Source organism: Kogia breviceps, chromosome 1, assembly GCF_026419965.1.
Source record: "Kogia breviceps isolate mKogBre1 chromosome 1, mKogBre1 haplotype 1, whole genome shotgun sequence".
NCBI lineage: Eukaryota > Metazoa > Chordata > Mammalia > Artiodactyla > Physeteridae > Kogia > Kogia breviceps.
In genome coordinates this window covers 92,825,746-92,850,668 of record NC_081310.1, presented here as the reverse complement: position 1 = coordinate 92,850,668, position 24,923 = coordinate 92,825,746, and the positions used below count along the sequence as shown (strand labels likewise).

Below are 24,923 nucleotides of genomic sequence, written 5' to 3'. Positions count from 1 at the left end.
TGTTGTGGCCTCTCCCGTTGCGGAGCACAGGCTCCGGACGCGCAGGCTCAGCGGCCATGGCTCACGGGCCCAGCCGCTCCGCGGCACGAGGGATCCTCTCGGACTGAGGCACGAACCCGTGTCCCCTGCATCGGCAGCCGGACTCTCAACCACTGCGCCACTAGGGAAGCCCATCAACAAGTTTAATTTTTATAGTAAATATTGCTCTTTGGAAAAAGATGGAAGTCTTCTGAAATAAGAAAGTGTTATCATTGTGATTCCCCCAAAGTTGTCACCATTATATAAAGCAGCCAGTGTGATTATTATTGTTTTTGTCCATCAGGGTTGACCACTCCTGATACCAAATTTACAGTCTCTACTAAACTAAAAAAGGGGAGTAAAGGAGCAATGAAGACAGCTACCGACAAAGAATTTTCCCTGGGCTGTTAATAAAGTGTCACAATCTCTTCTATAGATATCTGACCTACATCTGATTTCTGTTTAAGATTTTAAAGGCTCCTAGTTGTGGAATGTGTTTATTCCATAGTTCACACAGGGGCTTCTGGCTACCTCAAGTGTATGGCAATGCTGGGAATTTCAGGAGCTATAGAAAGTAAATGGGGAAAGTGATGTTTGTTTTGTTGTTTATTATCATTTTACTAAACATTCAATTTTTCCCCATCTTCTTCAATTTATGTGGGTCTAAGTATGGACAATTTAGAGTAGAAAAGTACCTAATCAACTAATCTTGTAAGGTTGTCAAGCCACACAGAAGCAACAAACAGAGTGGGTCAAGGCTCTTGAGTCCACAGGATTAAATAAATTCAGCTTTTTCCAAAGGCATGGGCACATCCTTGGACCAATTATAGAGAAAAGATAAGCACCTAGTGAATTAAAGACTGTAGCAATGAACTTGAATAAATGATAAATGAATCAGAATGGTCACAGGATCATCAAAGAAACCTAAAGAGATAGTAGGGTTTGGGATCATGCTTTCTGGGAACAAGTATGAATTTGAAGCTTGCTATTGCTGATAGAGTCTTGTGACATGATTGCAAATATTTCAGTGAAATCCTGCAATCTTAAGGAAGTGAATAAACTATTTAATAAGACAGCAAGGGGTTGTTCCTAAGAAAAAACTTTGTTTCAATTCTTACTGATGAAACAATTTCTATTGTTTCTGTGGATTGCCTTTCCAACTTCCATACTTGCCTTAGGCATAAGGGTGAAAGACCTCTCAGGGAAATTTCAGTCCAGGTAAGGAGATAAATAAGAAGAAAGTAGCCCTCTGTGTTGAGATCCACTATAGAAGAATAAATGCACCAAGTGCTAAGAAGCACAAAAGAGGAGGGAATGTGTGGGGAGCTCATAGAGCTTTGGGTAGCTACGGAAAACTGTAAGAAGTCACAGGGGATGATGCCTAAGGTTTGTGAACTAAGCCTGAAAGGACTGAAGAGTTGGTCAGGTCCAGAGAGGAAGAGGAGAGGGAAGGAAGTCATCCCAGGCCAAGGGACACGTCTGCATGTGCAAAGGCTGGGAGGTGAGAGGGGATTGATGTTATGCCATCTTTGTGCAGTCTGTATTGTCTCTCTCATGCAAGCAAGGAGGGAACTTTGGATTTCCAGCCACAGTTAACATTCCATGCACCTCGTCCTGCATACTGTTTCCTTGGAACTTGTCCAGTGCCCATCCACTCCAACTGTGCGGATTGAAAGATCTGTTCATGAAAAAGATTTTCCCCCCTTTTGCCTAAAGACTTCAATTACTAAAAAGACAATCTGTACTTGGCACGTAGTCGGCACTTAAATATTTTGTCAAAAGAATGCACAAATAAATTTATAGCAATTGGAGACAGACCTGCTTCCAGGTAGTCCTGGGGCTTTCTCTGCTTCCAAAGGGATTAAGAAGGACAAGAGCAGTGACTTTTATGCTACAGTAGGATAAGAGTGTACGTTGTAAAATAAAGAGGGCTTCCTGTTTGGGCGGCAGAGTGGAGGAGATTGGGAGAGGAAGAAAGCTTTTCTATTATTTCATCAAGTAAACCTTGTTAAAGAGGTGAGTCTTTTTTTGCTTCTAATGCAAGATGAACCTCATGAAATTATATCACTTTGGCTATTTCTCATGCAGTACTGTCCCAGCTTCTTTAATGAATTACATTCTGTATTCTGTTGCCTCTTCCTATTTTTTCTTTCATTCACTCTGAGCTATGTTGAAACACCAGATATCAGTTCAAAATGCTTTTAGATCCCAGAATCTTAAGTTTGGAAGACTAACCTGAACGGTTATCTAATTTGTTTCTCCTTCTTTAACAAGGACTACACACTATTATGGGATAGCTGCTATCTAGGGAGGGAGTTTATATTTCTGGGGTTGTGTGTTAATGGCTTTTGTCTGTCCTGCTGGCCAGAAAGCAAAGGAACTAAACTTTAATTAGTTCAGTCAGGATCAATCATTAGTAACAGGAACCAGACTATGGCAGGAGGCCAGAAGATAACAGGTTCCTATCTCTTTCTTCCTTTAAAGTTCATTCAAATGGAGTCTCAGATAACATTAAACATGCACTCTATTTTAAAGGCTGAGTCACCCAGAGGATAAAGACAGTGAAAGCCTGATTGTTTTTCACTGAGAAAGTAACTCCTAAGGTTACACATTTTAGGGATATTAAAGAAAACCCAGAGTAAGGAAGGATGTAAGTTCACAGTCTATCCCCTGCCTTAACATTGACAATGTGGTAGAGTGAAAAAAACATGGAGGTGGTAACTCCACCTCTATTACTTCCTTAGTTGTATAAACTCCAGAAACTAAACCTCTCTGACTTTCATTCCTTATCCATAAATGAGGATATTTATCTTGTTGGGGAGAGATGCCATAAAAAATAAATGAAATAATGTATATAAGGTAACTAGTTTTTAGTAAGCAGACCCTTATTAAATACTTAACTTCCTTCCATCCTTCTTTCCTTCTTTATAGGTAGTCAGAAAAACATCATTTAAATTTCAGTTATGTGCCACGGCTTTTTTCCCCCCAGAGTATCAAATGATTTAATTACAAAACTTAAGCCACTTATTAATTATTCACCTTCTAAAAAACACAAACATGAGAATAAAATAAACACACCCAAGACTCACTAGCCCTTGTAGCATAGGAAGAAGCCTTGGACAGAGAGCCTGCAAATGTTTTTCCTTACATCTAAGTCTACATTTTCTCATGTATTCTAAGGTGCCATGTTTTGACACCTTACAAGGGAAAGGAAATGGAAGCTACAAGGAGTCATGCACAAGAGGGTCACAAAGATCTTAAAGCTATTCGCTGCTAATGACATGTACAACTCTGAGAAAGAGTATCAAATAAGCAATGTCCAATACTTACTCCTGGTGAACCTTTACTGTCATTCTTTGAAATTGCATCTTTGGGACTGGTTATGTTCCTTCACTGTAGCTTTTGCTTAACCCCCTGCACAAACCCTAAAATTCACACACAGTTTCTAAGTTCAAGTACAAAGGTTCATTTCAGGACAACCCCCAGTTGATGTAGTGTTTCTTAATATATCTGTAGTGTCTACTGGGGGTCATCCCCTTGGACAGGCTGGCCAGATGGCAGCACAATATGGGGGCCCACATGGTCAACTTTCCTACTGGCCCACTTGCTCTCTATTTTATCTGGACACCGCCTCACAGTCAACGTTGCATCTTGAAGTCAGTGATGACCTTGGCCTGTCTTCATTCTAAAGTTGTACTCTTATGTAACTGAATCCAGTTCTTCACAATTCATTCAATGGAGCTTCCGAAACGTGTCAGGCCTGTTCTTAGGAAGCATCCTGGGATGGAGCTGGAGGCTCTTGGCTTTCAGGCTCTGGAGGGGGTGCTGGCACAGCTTCTATTTTCTGGGCTACCAGGAACTCATGAATTGCTCATGTCTGTGGCCTGAAGATGTGGTTTACCTTGGGATCCACCACCTGGTAAATAATTCTGTCCACTCCAGCTTCTAACATCCCTGACTATACCACACTCTGCCTCAGACCATTTCTCAATTGGTTTTTGTTCATCGTAGGATTCCATTCCTGCTTCTCCAGATGTGTTGACACAAAATTATCCACATTCTGCCTCAGGTTTTGGTAAGCTGGCTTGGTGTCCCCGTCGGCCAGGCAGTCCCTGCGAAAGCTGTCAGTCAGGCCCTGGGTCTTGAGCTGCTCCAGGATGAGCGCTATGAGCTGCGGGTCTCCGGGAAGCAGTGAGGCCAGGTGGATGGGGCTGCTGCCCACCATGCCAGTGCCTCCACCTCGCCTGCTGTCTGCCATGTCTGTGCCCCTGGCCCGTGAGGGAGACCAAATACGGCTTCCTCTCAAGGACAGAGGGCCTGGGTCATGTGGAGGTGGCGGAGGTGCTGGAGAAGGAGGCAGTGGCAGCAGCTGCGGCGGCGGCAGGTTCTGAGGCAGCAGAGGTGGGGGGAGAGGCGGCGGAAACCCTGTGCCACGGCTTTTGATAAAGCTTATTTCTTTTCCTCCTTCCTCATCATAGCCTCATTAAAAATATAATAATGATGAGTTTGTATAATAATACAGTATTTTTATGACTTTGCCTGTAATTCTTTCAGCAAGTATCCTGTTTAAAAGCTCTTTACAAAACATTAAAAGACATTAAAAACCATGATTATACTGAAAGATTAACAATTCTTTAATATCCTTAAATATTCAGTAAGCATCCAAATATCCTCAATGATCTTTTTGCAGTTGGATAGTTTGACCATTCAGGGTTCAAATGAGGGTCACACATTTTTTTTGGACTACTGTTAAATTTTATTATTAGACTGATAAGCACTAGTCACTAATCTAGTGTTCTTTCTACAATTAATTGGGCTTTAGTTATGGAAAAGCACTTATTGCAAAGGCACTTTAAGGTCCCAGAGAGACTGAGAGACCCGTGCCTTCTATCTGGTGGGGGCACTTTAGCCATCTTAATTTGGAGCTGCTTGGTAGAGAGTGGTGAGGCATCCACGGTTCATAAACAAGATGACCTGAGGGGTTTGTCTCCAGTGCCCTTTCACCCCCCTTTCACATCCCTTAAGTGACTGCAGAACCACTGGCTCCTCTACATCAAATCATGTTTACTAAGATCCTACTGTGTGCAGCGCACACCATGCCTGGAGCTGGAAGCCGCTGGGGCACAGATCCTTTTTCTGCTTTTTTACTTCACAACAGTGAGGAAACTAAGCCTTCTTTCCTGAGGCACTTTTGAATTGATTCACATGCAATCACCCTACTCTTTTCAAACTGAAAGAGTAACCCCAAGTCACCACCCAGGCACCACCACCACATAAACCCCAGGGTCACACACTGAGATTGGTCCAGAGCCTCTTATATCTTTCCTAACCAATGGGCTTCTGGTCTTTTATCTCTTTTTTCCTTGCAACTTATTTGTAGAACACAGAATTTTTAGATTTAAGTATAAAAGGCTATGTAACATGTGGAAAAGGTGCTGGGTGGGGAATCCAAGGTCCTGAGCTGTAAACTTGGCTTCTACTAAATAGCAGAGGGTGAGTCATGAGTCAGTTCCCTCCCCAGGCCTCATTACTGTATTTGTAAAAGGTAAGAAATCAATTATATGATCCTCTTCACTCCTTCTAGCTCCACTACTTCATTGTTCTTGATTTGGACACCGTGTACTCTGAAGAAAGATTGTATTTTATTTTAATTTTCCAGCTCTTCCCAAGTCCTACAGGAAGGCCCAGAAACTAACTTCTGGATGTACCTTGAAAGCAGTGATTAAAAGTGTGAAATATTCTTCCAGTCACTTAGGATCTCAATGGACTAAATTCAGTACCTTATATGTCTTAAAAATACTTGTATCAAATTCAGAATAAACTCCCAGTTTGTGAAAAACATATATTTATAAGTAGTGGAAGGTGACTCTTTTTATTTTGGTAAATTCCATGAAAGGAACAGATGGTTTCATTTTCTTGTAAAATTCAAGGGTGAATTAGGTTCAAAGATCATGGATTATAACAGTCTATGATTCTTGTACAGTTGATCCTTGGACAACTCGGGGCATTAGGTGGCCAACCCTCCTTGGAATGGAAAATCCACTGGCTCCTTCATATCCATGGTTCTGCATCTGCTCAATGGTGTAGTACTATAGTATTTACTACTGAAAAAATCCACATAGAAGTGGACCTGTGCCGGTCAAACCCTTGTTGTTCAAGGGTCACTGTATTTTGTTTACAGTTAATTTAGTTCTCTCTTATCTCAAGAGTATAACTTCCTTGAGGGCAGGGAGGAAAAGTGAAATAAGGACACAGACATGCCTCACCTTGGGTGTGCAGTGCCCGCCTTGACTGCTTTCACACTAGGTCATGTGTTTCTTCAGTCAGCGGAAACTGTGGTCCACTCATGCTCTTCTGAATGCTTCCCAGAAGGAGACTCATCCATCAACTTAACAGTGAAAGAGTTTCCACCCTTGAGGCTGGAATAAGAAGGTTGAATTGAGGTTTCTAGGCTTTTACATAATTAACCAATTTTCATCTACCAGTTGAGTAGATACTGGAGTATAGACAATTCTTCAAGTGGCATGAAGACTGACTTTGACTACATGAATCCATGTCAGACATATATATGCACAGTGACTGCAATTTCCGACTAGAATGAGGACATATAGCTTACCTCTAGACCAGGCATTAGAAATTGGGTCTTTCTTAGAAAATCTGTAGATGTGGCCAGCCTAATCATAGGATATATGCACCAGCAACACAACTAATGCACATGTGACTTCGAGCTTACTCATCCTGACCATCGTTCTCCTGGAAAGTCCAGACAAGTTATTTCCTTGCAAAGCATTCTATTCAGTTGCCATGCTGAGATAAAATACCTTGCCTTGAAATTTTTTTCCCCTTCAAAAAGGAAATATTTCAGGGTTGAAAAGATTCAGCTAAGTAGTCTTCGAACAGTAGATACTTGATAATCAGCTGACTTCATAAATAGCAAATAAGGCTAAGACCATTATTCTATATTCTATTTGCTTTCCTTTCTCTTTTCCAACTGCTTCTCCGGACACTTCTCAAAACAATTCCTAACCTATCTGGGCAAAATATCACTCAGATCCCTAAATTTTACATTCTAGAAAGTTGTGGGAACTATCATATTAGAGTCTGAGGAAGATATGAAACATGAAGTAAAATACTTGAAAAACATGTGAAGTGCTCTTCTGTGTAAGTGCTCATTATTGTTACTGAAGTGTGTGGAGCTGTTATTGTCAAGCTACTACTTTTTGACATTTTTTTGTGCAAATCACCTGTTTCTTGATGAGGCACTTGTCTGTGGGGATTCAGGAAGTTTAGAAAGAATCAAGATGTCTCATTAACAAAGTAGTTTGTTGTATTTTGGTAACATTTTAAGTAATAGTTTACAAGAGATACCTGGGTCAACAGGAACATGGGACTGAATGACCTATGCACTTTAGGATAAGGTCAACAGTGCAGGTCACACTGAAGACTTTCCCAGGAGAGCCCACTATCTAAGGTCTGGTGATTTCTGGATAACAAGCCTTCAGAGTATTGGACTTTGTTTCTGAATCCCCCAAGTCCAAAACAGTATGTCACTTGAACACACACACATGCATGCACGTGCACATGATGCTTTTTATGACTTGGAAAAAAGATGGACTGTTTGTTGAAATCAGAGATTCACACAGACAGCTTGAAAGTGTCTGAGCTGGCTAGGAGGAAGCAATTTTTTTTTCATATAGATGAATGCAGATCAATGCGGATTTTTTTCCTCCCTTTACAGGTTGAATTTTATGCTTTTCCTTTAGCAGGCAAGAGTGAAGAAAAAATCTTTCTGTAAGTTGAGATTTTCTCAAAATTGTAATTTGATAGTTCAAAAAGTCTTTAAATTTTTTTTAATTGCCCTCTAACATTTATCTTCCAGATCCTCTAAGAATAACTTAACCTTTGTCTCCCTTCCTGGTTCAGACAGGGCCTTGATGTTTGCAATTATGCTGAAATGTGAATGCAGATGGCTGGACTGCAGCTGAGGGAACGGAATACGTAACTCTCATTAGCTACTTATTTTAATATTTTATTAAATGGATACCAGTTTAAGAGCATGAAAAAGACAAGATTAGCAAAGACAACTGACAATTGTGACAGTGTAGAATTGAGTACCTAGCAAAATTTTGATCACACGCATACACACAATAAAGGTCTAGTGACTTGAAATCATAGATTCTGGCCCTTGAGATGGGATGTGATTTTTTTTTCCTCTTCTCTAAGGTGACCAGCTTAGAATCACAGAATGAGAACAGTATCAATGTCACAGACAAATTCCTTCTCTTATAGATGAGAAAACATGTCCAAACTGTTTGGTGACTTGTCCAAGACCACATAGCTGGTTAGAGTTGGAGATAATTCAAGGTCTCTGGATTTCCTTATCACCTTCATTTTATTTTATCTGATGAACTTTAATTTATGAATTTTGTGTGTCTTCACTTTTAAGATATTTATTCTTCCATAGACACCATCTTTCAAAAGGTTTTGATTAGGAAACAAACAGTAGTCTTTAAGAAAAAAATGATTTTGAACAAAATTTCTATTTACCAGATGCCTATAACTGCCAATTACAACATCTGAACACATGAGAGAGGTGTTGCATAGTAATTAAGAGCTCAGGAGCTGAAGTGAGATTGGGTGTGACTCCTACCACTGTCATTTACTGGATGATTTTTGGGCAAATCACCTAATTTCTCTGTGACTCAGTTTTCCAATCTGCAAGATGGGAATAACATTTATACCTCCCTCAGGGTTGTTATAAACACTAAATAGGGTTATACATTACATGGGTTGAGTAAACCATTTAGTTAGCTGGGGAACATGTACTTTTTCTAAGTGTGTGATGTTTCTTAGTTATTTTCATGTTGGGATACCCTTGCAGCCATGTCTCAGAATGGGGCCAGAGCAGGGAACTGGAAAGCATCCCAAACTACCTTCATTTCCTTACAGAGCTAAACAGGACATATGGAAGTGGGACTCAAATGGAAGGGCCCATTGCATGGAACATTAGAAAGCAAATGAGACAAATAGATGACAGGAAACAGGAGAGAAGGGGGATTACAGATAACCCCTCCGAGCCTGGGTGTTGATAGAATAAATGGACTATCGACAGAATTTGGTAGCCTGGAGGGGATATTCTTTTTTTTTTTTTTTTTTTTTTTTTGAGGTACGCGGGCCTTTCACTGCTGTGGCCTCTTCCGTTGCGGAGCACAGGCTCCGGACGCGCAGGCTCAGCGGCCATGGCTCACAGGCCCATCCGCTCCGTGGCATGTGGGATCTTCCCGGACCAGGGCACGAACCCGCGTCCCCTGCATCGGCAAGCGGACTCTCAACCACTGCGCCACCAGGGAAGCCCTGGAGGGGATATTCTTTTTAGGAGTAGGTAATGAGCTTTTTCCTCTGAACTCAGGTCTTCTCCTTTAGGAATTCTTAGATAATGTCAAGTCAGAACATCTTATCCTGACTTTCCTGATACTTTTATAGTTACTAAATTAATTTGATTAAAAAAAAAAACAAACCCAACTATAACTGCCAAATGCAAGACTCTAGGGAATAACTCTTAGCTAGCTATGCCATGAAACTGAAGCCTATAGAATGCTGTGTCTGGTTTGAGCTCCTGGGGCTAGGAGAGAAGGAGAAAGATTAGAAAAGAATAGCTGATCTAGGGAGGAATTCAAAAAACTAAATGTTGAAATATAGACCATTCAGTAAAGGTGAAAAGAATTGAGATTAGCTGTTAACTGAAAATAAAAAAAGTAGAATGGGGATGAGAAAGCAGTCTGACTGCTTTAAGTCTATTTTCTGTAGTGAATCAAGTCTGAAAAACAGAAGCTAAAAGAGGATATATTTGGTTCCTATTGCTACTGTAACAACTGCCAAAAGCTTAGTAGCTTAAAACAATGTGAATTTATTCTCATATAGTTCTGGAGAGTAGAAGTCTAAATTGAGTCCTAGGGCTGCATTCCTTCTGGCAGGTATACGGAAGAAGTCATTTTCTTGCTTTGTCTAACATCTGGAAGATGGCTACATTCCTTGGCTCATGGCCATCCTTGATCTTCAAAGCCGGAGGTGTAGCAGCTTCCAATATCTCTCACTCTGCTTCCATTGACACATTGCTTTCAGACTCTGACCCTCTTGCCTTCCCCTTACAAGGACCCTTGTGATTACATTGGGCCCACCCAGATAATCCAGGATAATCTCTCCACCTAAAGATCCCTAACTTTATCACATCTGCAAAATTCCTTTTGTCACATAAGGCAACATATCCACATGTCCCAGGGATTAGGATGTGGACGTCTTGGGGAGTTAATATTTAGCCTACCACCAAGGGAGACATGAGAATGTAACTTCTGTCATGTGACTCGCTCCTCCTTCTCCTTCTATGCCTGTTTCTATGCTCTGCAGACCATTCTGTCATCTTAATTGAAAATTTCTCAGGTGCAGGCTACATCTCAAAGGGTTAACTAGATACTTTCCCTATAGAAGGCATTGTTCTTTCCTTCTTTTTTCTGTGGGACGTCCCTAGCACGCTCTCTGGGCCTGCTTCCGCAAATTCTCAGGTCTTTTTTCTCTTGTTGCATTTTATAGCTGATGGTCTCCTATCAGCTGTGATTTGCATCTGCAATACATAAAATTACATTTGCATTGTTCTAAGATTGCTATGTGTTCGATCTAGAGGAGAGAGCTCAGTTCAAAGACAGCTGCTTTGCATCTTTCTTGCAGCACAGTAGCTAGGTGACCATCTGCTTGGTTCCTGGACCCTGTCCCCACCCAGAACCCAGACTTCTAACTTAGTAACTCCTATCCCAATAACCACACAATTGGAAAAATCCCTGTTCACCAGGCCTTGATGTGTGAGTGCCACAGGTCAGAATTCATTGCTCATTGGGAGAAAAATGAGGGAATGCTATAAGAATGCTGGAGAGAAGTTTCCAGCATTGCATGGAATGCAATGACATATGCATTGACCTGTGACATATGCATGGACCTTGAAAGTGTCTTTGGAATTTTTAGAAAACATATTAGGAAGATGGGGACTTCCATATTAAACTTTTGGAAGGATCCCTGGGGAGCTGGGAGAAAGACAGGAAGAGAGCAGCTGCCTTGGGATCCAACCAATACCCTCTCCTCCCTGCTCACACAGGATTCCAACCAAATCATACATCCCCAAATCTCAACCCTTCTGAGACGCTTTCTCTTTTCTCCTCCATGGAGAAGCTAACAATCCATCCCTTGAACTCTCACAGAACTTTTTCATTGTCCCTGTATTTCTTATCACTTCTTAACCAACTTCCCTCAGATTCAACTTTGGTTAGGTATTTGACATTATCTAATTTAATTCTTAGTCTAACCCTGCAAGGTAGATATTATCAACATTAGTATTTTACCAATAAAGAAGCACAGATAAGTTAAATATCCGGCCCAAGGTCAGACAATACACTCCGCATGCCTGAGTTCTGGGGTGCCAGTTTCAAACCTGGGACTCATTCTATCTGTCATAGCTGCATCCAAATGAAACTATGTATGTAGCTGGCCTGTCGTCCCTGCGGATTCTGCAGATTCAACCAACCAGGGATCAAAGGCATGCAAAAAAATATCAGGAAATCTCCAAAAAGCAAAACTTGGATCTGCTAAGTGCTGGCAACTATTTTGATAGCATTTACATTGTATTTACAACTATTTACATGGCATGCATATTGTATTAGGTAGTATATGTAATCTAGAGATGATTTAAAGTACATAGGAGGATGTAGATTATATGCAAGTACTACACCATTTTATATGACAATCAAATGTTTGAGCATTTGCAGATTTTTATATCCGTGGGGAGTAGGGGTCCTGGAACCAATCTTCTGAGGATACTGAGTGACAACTGTACATATATCTTCTTTATAAAATGGGAACTACTTGAGATCTGGAACAATCTCTTATTAATTTTGTAAAGCACTCCCCATACTATCTGGTACAGTGCCTGACAGACAGTGGTTGCTCTATTAGAGTCTGATAAGTGAATTTATGAAGCAATAAATAGATAATTCTAGAAAATAGAAATCTTGAGAGTAATATGGTATTGTTATATTATGTTAGGGGAGGGAGAGAAGAAATGGTTTGAAATATAATTCTGTACTTCAGACAAGTAACGGTCCTCTTATTCCTCATCGTTATGTCATTATATTGCTCAATACATAATAATTTGGCAAAGATAAATGTTGACCAAGTGTTCTCATTATTCAAGGCAATGAACTTGTATCTATTATATAAATTCATTGCCAGCAGACACATTAAGTTTTGGGAACTGTAGTTTTATTAAGTGATGTAATATGTGTTCATGTTGATTAAGGTTTAGGTAAATTTTTCTTTACTCCTCTTTCTTTCCCTCTTTTCTGATACCCTTTATTACCACTTTTATTTCCTGCTTTTATAAGATATAAAACAACTAGAGTCCATGTACAACTAGAAACTTCATTCTAGAAAGTCCTTCTTTATAATTTAAAACAGGATGAGATGGAGATGTTCAAAGGCTATGGGTCACACCAGTGTTCAGAGAGGCTCTCATGGGAATGCCTTCTGACCCCTCCAACTTTGGAGCTCAAAATAAATCACAAATTTCTGTCTTCCTCAACTTGAAGACCAGTTTCCCACTGTTCATTATCTGGCTTCCAAACTGAATTACAGAAAGTCCAGAAATCCTGCCAACAATATTTTGAATAAGACAGAGAATTTAAGGTCAAAGGGAAAAAAAGACTTCTACCCTGTCTGTCTTGTTCCTCCACTGTCTCTTTCCTTACCCCTAATAACCTACTCTGAGTGATGACTATGCCAGAGACAGACCATAAAAGCATGGGAATTATCTCAATTTCCACGGGAATCCTTGAGTAGGGAGTAGCCAGTGCTTGGGAAAACAATACTTTTTGTTTTCATTTTAAAATAGCAGCAAAAGGCTGGTGATATTATAATGTAACTCTGAGCTGTGCTAGGCAGCAGCAGAGGTCTCCAAATTTGCTTTCTTTGTCTCTCTGTAGGAGTGCTGTCCAGAAATGTATATCCTCTATGCTTTCAGAATTAGTTGCATTACTTCAAGGTGGAGACTTTCTGAAAGGAGCTTATCTCGCATGTCAGTCAAAAAGATCTTTGTTGAGTTCTATTCTATTCTATTTATTCAATAAACGTTATCCAATACCCATGTGCAAGATGCTGCGATAGGATAGTAGGACAAATACAGTAGAACAGTAATAATAATAGGTAACTTTTAAGGAATATTTACTGTGTTAATTGCTCTTCTAAACACTTTAATGCCATAATGTATTTAGCTCCATAATATATATGTGAGGTAGGAACTATATTGTCACTATTTTACATAGACAATTGGAAGCTTAGAATTTAAGTAACTTGCCCAAAGTCACTCCACTAGTAAGTAAGAGTTGGAATATAAACAAAAGCAGTATAGAACTGTATTTTTATCCTCTATACCACCCTAGGAGTTAAAGCAACTTTAAAGTTATTTTCTAGATTCTCTGGGAGATCAAAGAAGTAAAATATGGTACCCACCCTCAATGAGCTTGTTATCTCACTGGGAGTACATACACATGGAACTCTTAGGCATGCATTCACGAGAAAGTAGAGTAATTGGGTGAAAATGTGCTGTCCATAACTTTAGCAGAAGGAAAGCATTCTATCCCTTGCTCTGCAACTTACTAGAAATCTGAGAATAACATCGTATGAGATCTTTGAAAAATATTTTAATTTACACAAACCTCAATTTTTCTACTTTTAAAATAAGGGTAAGGCAAATTAAAAGCTCTGTAAGGTCCATTAAATATGCCTCTGTTTTGTGATCTTATGTTAGAGGAAAGAGAAAGCACTCTAGGCTTTTGCAGTTACAGAGGTTTCAGGAATACAAGTGAGATTGTTCTGGTCCTAGAGCATTAGAAGAGTTTTAATTATCATATGGGTGGCAGTCAGGAGGCAGGTTAAGGAAGAAGCCAATGGGACTAGGTATACAAGTAGTTATGGGGAACCAAGGGAAATAAGCTTAGAAGTGGAGGACTTTGGAAGCAAGAAAGTGATGTTTGAAACTGAATCAGTTGATCAGCAGTTCTCAGAAGTGTGGTCCTGGGACCAGAGATATAAATTCTCCAGTCCTGCTTCCGACCTCTTGAATGAGAAGCTCTGGGATGGGGTTGAGAAATCTGTGTTTTAACCAGACCTCCTCGTGATTGGGGTATATTCAAGTTTGAGAAACTTCATGGTAAATAATAGAAAGCCATTACAAGCAAGTAGGAAAGTGTTTGTACTCTGGTAGTGAGTGCAGGATGTATTCAAGTAGGAAGAAGGAAATGGTAAGGTGAGATGTCCCAGTAATTCAGGCCTAGAGAAAGGTGCTAAATTTAGATATGGAGAGGAAAAGGCACATTTAAAAGAATTTTCTAGGAAGAAAGAACAACATTTGTGATAGATTGGCTACTGGGAATGAAGAAGACAAACAGTTTAATGTGAATCAGAGAGTTTATAAATTATGGGAAGGAGAATATTGTAATTACAGATAAACATGGGATGTTGGGAAGGAGGACGGAATAGAAAAGGAATCTATGGTACCATTCACAAGTCATTTCACAGCTCAGGTCCTCGCTTTCTCATTTATATTCTCAAGATGTTGAGTGTGATGATCTTGAAGTCTTAGTTTATAATAGCTAGAGAAGATATTAGAGCTTTTCTCACTAAAGTTGTTTCCTTCCTCCCTTCCCCCTCCCTTCCTCCCTCCCTCCCTTCCATCCTTCCATCTTTCCTTCCTCTCTCTTTTCTTATTTTTCACTGAAGACAAGAGAACTCAAATAACTTTCTTAAGATCACTGAGCAAATAAGTGACTGAGTTGAAAATAGGGTTTAGTTAAGGGCAAATGTTACCATGCTTACTGTTTCTTTCCTAAATTTCCTTCCTACTGTTACATAATATGTTAGACGTTTTTTTGTGTGTGACTGTTCCTTCATTGGCACAGGATTTTCTGTAAGATAATAATAGTAAATAATACACCCTGTCATTTATGGAGTGCATTGTCAATGTGCTAGGCATTAATGTAAGTGCTTCACATATAATAACTAATTTCATCATCATAAGAACTTTTTTGAGGTATGTACCATTATCATCTCCAATTTACAGTTGAGAAAACTGAGGCTTAGAAATTTGCCAAAAGTCACACATGTAGTAAGATAAATCTGGTCAGTTTGGCTTCAACATGCATGCCCTTAACCACTGTGCAATACTGTCTATTGCCTTTTAGGAAAAATTGTTTAGTTTTGGCATCAGCTACATTCTCTGGGGAATACCTCAATGTTTCACTTCACTTTCTCTCTGGGAACAGCCTCTTTGACCCGTATCCTACTTGCTTTGCAAACTCTTCCAGTTATATAACCTGAGACAGGAGTTTTGCCACAATTAGGAGTTGGACATTTTCTCTGCCAAGGTCGGGGAGAGATTGAACACAATCCAACATGCTGCTTGTGACTATAATAATGGACTCAAGATCTGGGAAGTATCTTATGAAATCATCTGGACAGATCCAGATGTCATACGACTTAACTGTTATTCAAAACAGCTGGTTTTGTCTTTTCTTGATAAATTTTCTTCAGCAATGGAAAGTTGGCCACATTTAGTTCACTATTTCCATGGTTTTATCACCATACGGTTAGTAAGTTCTCCTGAACCTCCTGTTTTTTTGTGAGGGCTTTTTCACACTTAGAGGTGGCTGGCTTTTGAACAATTTTTAAATGGATATATCATTATATATATCTTTCTTGTTTGAAGCATCACAGTGCCTTAAAGTCATTCCAGGAACTCTTGCTTGGGTCTGGGTACCAGCTTGGGTGAAGCTGGGAGCTCTGGGGCTAAGGGCAAAGTGTCATTATGGGCAGCATATAACTATCCCCCTCTGTGATCCTTCCACCTCCCTGGAGTCCCACAAAGGTGTGTGTGACAAGGGAGAGTGGGGTGTTGGTTAGAGAACCCTAAACCACAGTCTTCTGACCTTGTCACAGGGATCCCCTATTTTCCCTGTTTTTTCTGCCTCTTCCTTTACCACTCATCAAAAGCAATCCTTCTCTTTCGGACAAAGCCAGCATATCTCCGCAGTGAGTTTAGGGTCTTGGAAAACAAAGGCCAGAAATGGGATACCATCTTCAATCAATACCTGCTTTCAGCCTTACAACACAACTCCCTCAGAGGTAAGAAAGCACAAATGCCTAGCTACCTTCTTGAAAATCAGAAGAAAAACTCTAAGTAGAGGAAAACATGAATTAACACCTCAATACCTTAATATTTTATATGTTATTATAATTACTTTTAAGAGTTGTTATAAGCCACCTGTTTTCTGCCTGTGTGCCATGAGGAGTGAACTTTTGCCCACAGCTGGCGTGCTTGCACCTAGATTCAGGGATCCTGTGATTAAAATGAAAGTCCAGTGACCTCACATGGTCTTCGACACTTGGAAATATCAGGAATGTGGTGAGGCAGAGTGTGTTTCTCCCCCAGGTGATGGAGGAAGAGGATACATCATCAAGTAGGGCCAGGCTCTATTAACCTGCCTACATCCAGCCTGCATTTGACTGACAGGGAGCAAACAAAGGTGCTGCGAAGATAGACTTTTCCCCACTGCTTCTAAGTGAGTCAGGGCCTCGCTTTCTTTTTTGGTCATTGCTTTGCAGCCCAATACCTTCCTGGCTTTTAACATGTAGTTTTCCTGCTATCTTCCCCCATACAGAGTCACCAGAAATTGCTTCTGGCTTTTCGCCAGGAGAGTACTGTTTAAGCCATATAATTCACTCATCCAATGAAGAGAAAATGAGCTTAATGCAATCAAATATTAATACGCCAGAAATTAAGGGAAACTGCTACAAACTGTAACACTAAGTGGTATAAGATAGGTATTAAATAAGTAGAAACGATGATGATGGTGACCATGTATGACATGCTATTTATGTGCCAGGCACTGGGCTAACTTTTACATGCATCATCTCATGCACTCCACCCGGGAACTTTTTACAGCAGGTACTAATGTTATCTTCATTTTACAAATGATGGAACTGAGGCCAAGAGACATTATATAGCTTGCATAAGGTCCCATAGATTGTAAGTCTCTATTGAAAACTAGCCTAAATCAATTTATTCATATCCAACTCTTAGGTTCTTTTTGGTAGATAACTGTAGCTATTAATGGTTAGTGGTGGGTGATGGTTAGTTATTTCTCCACAACTTCACTACCAGCTAATGAAAGCAGGACCACCATATATATAATGAAACCCAATTGTTCCATACTTACTTAGGCAGATAGTTACTAACAAGTTGGTGCAAAATATTTACACAACTGGTTCTGTAATCTCAATAAAGTCATAATTCTTTGTGCTCTGACTATAACGTGTAGGAAAATTTCACTCTGACAATAATAGTCTGAGGTTGGATTCTAATACCTTTGTAGCTGGTATCAGGCAACAAGATATCGCTGTATCAAGGCCTAGATATAGGATTACTTAGGGATCAAGCCACAGGTGCCATCTCTAAGAACGAAGAACTATTTACATTCTTACAACCTTTCTATGGAGTGAGTGTGAGTTTGCACAATAGTGTCTCTAGTACAAATGACTTGAATATCATTATTATGACTGGAGAGAGCCCATTCCCTATTGAACAAACCTACGTGTGAAAACTCACTTCTAACATGCTCTGCTAATTGACAAAGCAACTGGTATTGCTCTCTATAAAGACAGCTAAGGCACTTAACAGCAGCCACCTCTGGAGTGGGGTCTTTTTCACAAGCCTGCTCACTGCCACTGTGATTAGAGCAAGTAGTTGAAGCTAATGCTTACCCAGTGTCACACTGTAGCAATTACAAGCAGCTGAAATTTTTCATTTCATTGTTTGGATTCCTTATTTTGTGTTTGTCCTGCCCAAATGAAATATAAACTCCATGAGAGGATCTTGTCTTTTTGTTTCACTGGGGATTTAAAAACCTGTAATAGTCTATGGCACATGGCAAGAATTTAATAAGTATACTTTTAATTTGTTGAAAAAATAAGTGAGCCAAAGGAGACGCTATTGAAGCCAGTCTTTTCAATCTCATCTGTGATCGTATGAAACCAAGTCAGTAAGCTTGTAGATATAATCCCTAGTCTTTTACAGCAGGTTGCCTGTGAGGGGCCCTGGTGACAAATTAATCTGGGGTAGTTGAGGTAAGAGCTTGAACATAATGAAAATAGATATCATTAAGAGAACTTACTGAAAGAAGAGGTTAGAAAATACTGTGTTGGAAGGTTATAATAGACAAAAGTGACTCCTATGCACATATTTGACACAACTGACATTGTCAATTCCATTTTTAAAAATTAATTTATTTTTATTTTTGGCTGCATTGGATCTTCATTGCTTCATGCGGTTTTCTCTAGTTGCAGCGAGCGGGGGCTACTCTTCGTTGCGGTGCGCGGGCTTCTCATTGCGGTCGCTTCTCTTGTTGTGGAGCATGGGCTCTAGGTGCGCAGACTTCAGTAGTTGTGGCATGCAAGCTCAGTAGTGGTGGCTCGCAGGCTCAATAGTTGTGGCGCACGGGCTTAGTCGCTCCATGACATGTGCGATCTTCCTGGCCCAGGGATCAAACCTGTGTCCCCTTCATTGGCAGGTGGATTCTTAACCACTGCACCACCAGGGATGTCCCCGTCAATTCCATTTTTTCAGCCTTCTTACAGTTTGACATGGCTTGTTATTTAATTCATGGTTAATATAAGTGAAAACCTAAAGCTCTACCAGGGAATGATTCAATTTTGTTTGGAAACAGAGCTGTCATTTCTGGAGTTATATCCTAATGCATGAATAATAATAATACCATATACTCTTTAGCATTTTCTTCATCTTTCTATCATTTGGACCTCTGAGGAGTATTTCATATTAACTAACCTAGAGTCATTTTCCATAATGTATCGTATATTAATATGTATCAGATTAAAAAATACAGACTTTAACATGGTATCACATTGCGTTAGTAAACTACTTTTTCATTTTCTGCTAAAACATAAGCAATGGGTGGACTTTCTTTAGGTCAAATAGAAGTAGGTTAATTCAGGAAAATGGTAGGTGCCAAACTCACACATTCTCTCTCCACCAAAAAATGACCCTGAAGGGGCTTCCCCCTGCACTTGAGAGTCAATCTTAATTTTAAGGGGCCATGTATGGAGGATCCTGGGGAGTTGAGAATTTCAGCTCTAGAATTGACCTGATTTTCCACAGATGTTTCCTTATATTCTATTAAGGATTTTCAAGATCACTCCTGTGTCTCATGAGCCATCTATCAGTAACAAACTCCAGTGATCTCAAGTTTTCAATGAGCAGTCAACAGGAAGGTTTTCACTCTTGAACCAAATGAATCTCTCTAGATGGGTCCAGCACAGTGGACATAAGTCCTCTGGGCTCCCTGCTCTCCATCAGCATCTGCTGGGGTTCTGTCTATGTGACTCAGATCTTGGCTGAAAGAACTTAGAAAGCTCATTTCTTCCTCTGCTTTTCAGATCCAGCTGTAGTACTCTCCAGCTGTGGAATCTTGTTGCTAACAAGTGTTTTAGGAACTTTTATTTATCTTTAATGGGTATTTATCACATTTTTTGGAGCCAAGAAAAGGTATGTCCTTTTTGCTCCTGTAGAAACAAGGTTTGTAGTATTTCTTCAGAAGGCAGCAGCCTGGAACAGATCTACTTTTTCACTGATGCTCACAATTTCCCATGTCCAGCAGGGGGCATCTGCAACACAGATTTAAATTGGATTGGATTTAAATTGGATTGTCCTTAACAGGGGACAGGTTGGAACACCTCTTTCAGAAATGTGTCCTAAATCCCCTGTCCTATACTTCCCAATTTTTGTCCATCCTGTCTTCCTTCCTGGCTGTTCCCGACATATGTCCAATCTCAGAACTAGTCTGTGCTTCAGGAATACTTTTGTTTAAGTAAATCCTGATAAATTTTGGTCTCATGAAGGATTCTGATCAGACTGAGTGATTTAATTACCCTCCCTGCCTCTTCTCATCAGAGTGTGTCCTATCTGGTGTGAGGGACTGAAGAGCGTACTCCGTTTCAGCCCCCATTCATCTATTTCCAACTTCTCTAACAGGCAGAAATCGAGTTCAGTTAGAGTCCTTGTAATCATTTAGTGACACTGCCTCTCTGCAGTTAACCAAATCAGAGACATTTTAGTCCTCAATGGCTTATTTTGTGCTACACCACAATATTTCACCCACCCACCCCCAAATGCAGTTTTACTATAACGTAGCAATTCAATTCATTCGTTTGCTGATTCATCAATTTATATAGTGAATATTTATTGCATGTCTGTTAAGTGCCAGGCCCTGGGTTAAGTGCTGAGACTGGAGCTGTGAACAAAACAGATATTGACCCTGCTTTCGGGGACCTGACATTCTAATGGGAAAGACAGACAGTACTCAAATAAATACACAGAAACATAATGCAAATTGATAAGGACCATGAAGGAAAAATACAGAGACCTCTGAGAATATAGTAGGGACAGCTGTTAAAGCATGTGTCTCCTATTACACTATCTTCATGTTATCACATTTGAACTCCTTGAGGCTAGGGTCTATGTTCTTTTATTAATATATCCCCTCCACTTTTATCAATGAGTAGAAAAATATCTAGCATATAGTTTACACGTATGTGTCCTACATTCCCTTGGTTCCAGGTGTCTCTGAAGCAAGAAACATCTTTGTAATCCTTGAAACACCTAGCACAGGACTTTATATATAGCTGGTTACTGATAAATTTTACTTGAATATAATTGTATTTAAAAAAATTCTGCTATGTTTTTGTTTTAGTAATTGCTTGTACTGTTTTCCACACTTATTCACCCTAAGGTAATAACTTTCACTCAATTCACCTATTAGAAGGACAGAGGTGGCCCAGGGCCTTTTGAAAGCATACCCACACAGGGCACAGATTTAAAATTGCACAACCCTACAATTATTCAAACTCTTTTCAGTTTGAAATCACTAATGTGAGCCATCTAGTGAAAGGATTATCTTCCTCTGAACCCTTAATTTAAATTTCACCCAGGCATTTCCAATGATTTTATTTCAAAACAAGTTTTCTTTGTAAAACCAAAGGTTAACAAGGTTGGGGGTGAGATGAGAAGAGATAAGACTTGTTTCTTATTAATAAGCATTAATGTAATGTAGCCAGGAAAACTGCCTGGTGGACGGTCCAATAGAGCCAAGGACTGAGTTGAAATCATAAACACATTAAAAAGTTTGCTTCTCTGGATGGGGTTGTTTTTGACATTAAATGAATGTCAGATACATTCAAGCTTATTTTTAAAGGAGAAAATAAAATGGAAGCTTTGAGCTTTTGTTTTGCTTGATTTTCTATTTGTTGTTGTTGTTTTTTTCATTCCCATATTTGGATATGTCCCTATGGTGGGGAGGAAGGGGAGAGGGGGCAATGAAATATTATTCCAGGAACTCTTAAGGAGAAAAACATATGTAGTAACACAGTTTATTCCTACAGAAAGGGTGAAATGTTTCAAGTAGTTTCAATCTCAGCACTGGTCAACTCTTCAGCTTTTAAACATTCACTGTTTTATAAGAGCGACAGTAATGTTATTCACTCCCTGTATGCTGTCAAACTCCTAATTCAACCAAACGGTCTTCCCGACTTATGTGCGTTAACATTTTAACGTCCTGTGTTTGAACCTATACTAAACTATAGAGAGAAGTATTTTCTGAAGCACTGCATTTCCTTTCTCCCTTACATCTCCAGGGCAAGTATGAAGAAAAGAGTAATCTGATGTTCTGGCATGTTTCTCTACTTTGAGGAAGTGAAATCTGATTTCCTATGGGCAATGTTTTAAATGGCAGTTGAATTTCTAGATTATCCCACAAAAAGACAATTTAAATAATGACAAAGATAAAATTATACAAGGGTTCTGGTTCATTCTGGTTTTAAAAGTCTTTTGTGGGATATCTTGGAGAATTTAACCACCATTTATAGACAGAGTTTTCATGGGAAAATGCATCCTGAAAGAATTAGCAAGAGAAAAATTTGAAACAGATTTGTAAGACAGGATGCCACTTCTTCATGTAGAGACAGTCTTTGAAGGCACCTTTCAATAGTTTTACCTTTTTTTGGTTTTCATACCAAATTTGCTGAAGGCTGCATACTATGCAGAGGTCCTCCATCATCCATCCTTCCATCAGGAAGGGGAGGCAGAGTGAACAGGCTTCATCTAACATGGCATGCTGCTCTCTCCAGTCACGCTTTACACTCAGGCAATGCAGAACCACTTTTGCATCCCTTCAAATGATATGCACATTATCCTCTTCCTACCCGGAAGTCCAAGCCTTTTCTTGTCCACCTGGCTAACTGCTATTCTACCCCTGCCTCTTCTGAGAAGCCCCATTGACTCACCCTTGTGGACATTGGGGTCCTCACCCAGTGCCCTGCTGTTCACCTTTGTGGACCCTGGATGTCCAGAGAGATGCTACTCTCTGGGCATCTTCTTCTTTAATATCTGCTTGTGATTGCTCACAAGCTTGAGACTTCAATAGGCTACAAGTACCCTGCAGGCAAAGACAAAACCCTGTGAGTGTTTGTCTGTTTACTGTGTACTGATGACACAGTAACATGATCAAGGAGTAAAGTAGTATGAATCAATGAAATTTAAAAATGCTCAACCCCTTCATTCTAATAACCTCTTCATGTCCAACTTACTCTTTCACTAGGCAATCAAACACAAATATCTCTCTGCCTTTTACAGAAGCAAATGGTTCAAATGGAGCAAAAGAAAAAAGAAACAGAAATTGAGATGGGGAAAAAAATGTAAAACAAAAACCTAAAGAACCAACCAAAATACCAAGCACAGGAGAAACATTCATTAGACATTCATTAGATAGTCTTTGGCTAAATATTTGTGAGTGAACTATTGGGTCAAGTGAAACTCAAACAGTTGCTTCACGACTTCCCTTTATGGGCAGGAACTGAGGGACGTGGAGCAAGCAGAATAGGTATTATGGATGGAGTTCTTCACGTTCTGGGTGGGATAGCGTGTCTTGATGGAAAAGATGAACCTGCTGCTTCTGGCTGTAGTACTATACACTGGCCAGCAGAGGGTAGCCACAAGTATTGCATGCATTTTTCCCCCCAAATACTGTTTTCTTCATCCTTCAGATAAATATAAAATAGGCAGTTCTTGTCTCCAGAGGCAGTGGGTGTATTAATTCTTAGTAACATGTGGGAAATTTCTGAATGTTTTAATTTCGTAGTCAAAGCTAGGGAACATGGCTGGAAAAAAAATGATTATGCAGTTAGAACTAACTTGGAAGAAACAATATTATATGCCAACTGCTGCTTTAAGTGATTCACATGCATTAATGTATTTAATCATCACAAAAATTGTATAAATATGTACTATTTTATCAGTCCCACTTTCTAGATGAAAAAACTTAACATTAGATAGTTTAAGCACATTGCAGAGCCTGGAATCAAAGTACACTTATTCTTATTCTCATGTTTTATATAAGCTCCCTCAGCAGAACATTCTGTTTCAGTTGTAATGTGCTCAGCAGAGCTTGATCTGCTGTAATGTGGTACCTGAGTTGTCTTAAGCTGGAGAGCGTGTCCTAGGGAGAGAACAGAGGCAGGAAGAAACGAAAAGGAAAAGACATTGTGGAAGTTACTAATTCTAAATCAGAGTTTCAAAATAACATTTACTATACTAAAGGAACCTACGGTATGATTGAATATTTATGTTTTTTTAAAGTTATACAGTATATGTCCTTAACTTTTTCTCCCTAATATCCATAATTGCTAATGTCACACATTTTATTTATTTAAATTCTCTTATCACTGTCTCCATGTGAATGGATGAGGAAAGTGTGTTTATAGTAACAAAACTCTATCTGGCAACAGCATGATATCCTAATCCCGACACAGCTCTGTAAAGCTTCGGTTATGATCAGCACTGACTGGAAAATAAATGTCAGCAGATTTGTGAGGAACAAAAATCAAGATATTTTTAGTTCACTTTGGCAAATATTTTTGAATATTGACTATGCTGCCAAGCTTTGTGCTATGCACAGGGTTGAAAAGGTATTTAAGACTCAATTCTTACCTGCAAAAAGTTCTTATATCCAGCTTGGAAAACAGACACATAAATCAGTAACCATAATGCAATATGATATACCCTATCTTAAAAGCATGTATGAAATGCCAAGGGGACAGTGAAAGGGCAGATTTTTGGGTCTCTCTATATACAGTGGCTTGTCTTATGGATTAATGCTTAAGATTTGCTTGGTGTTTTTGAATTCAGACTTGTGATAAAATGATGGGTAACTTAGGAGATTAGTTTTGAACTGGGCATGAAAACAGTTGCATTCAGGGTAGAGAAGTGCCCAGAATTCTGACCATGTCTGTTCACTAAAATGTTGAAGATAGTAAGGAGTAATACGATTCTGTCAGTCTGTTGGTAATTAATACTCATCTATTGAAGGCTTACTGGGTGTAAGATACTACAATAGCCATTGTGAAACAATGGGCAAGGGGTTGGAAAAAAATCAAATCCGTATAAAAGAAGAACATTTTACAGAGAAGTAATCATCAAGCAGAATAATTTAATTTTATAGGTTCAAATAGCTGAAAAAAACATCTAGGTTAACTCTGTCATCTTACAGATGAGGGAACTGAGGTCTGGCAATAAAATATAATTATTTTTTCAAAAGTTGTATATCTAATTAATGGCAGAGCTGGGACCAGAGCCCTCAGAAGACTGGTAGGCAATACAGTGAGTTCCACCTGTGAACTTAATGTCAGACAGTTTGGGGTCAAGTCCATTTCCATCACATACTGGCTGGGTTACCTTAAGTAAGTTA

The 24,923-nt window shown here is 39.5% G+C and overlaps 1 protein-coding gene across 1 annotated transcript in view; it reads left to right on the top strand.

Moving 5' to 3' along the window:
* The window catches only part of RGS5 (regulator of G protein signaling 5), a 56,780-nt gene that overhangs the window by 3,117 nt on the left and 28,740 nt on the right, over positions 1-24,923 (top strand). The gene's annotated exons all lie outside the window — the stretch shown is intronic.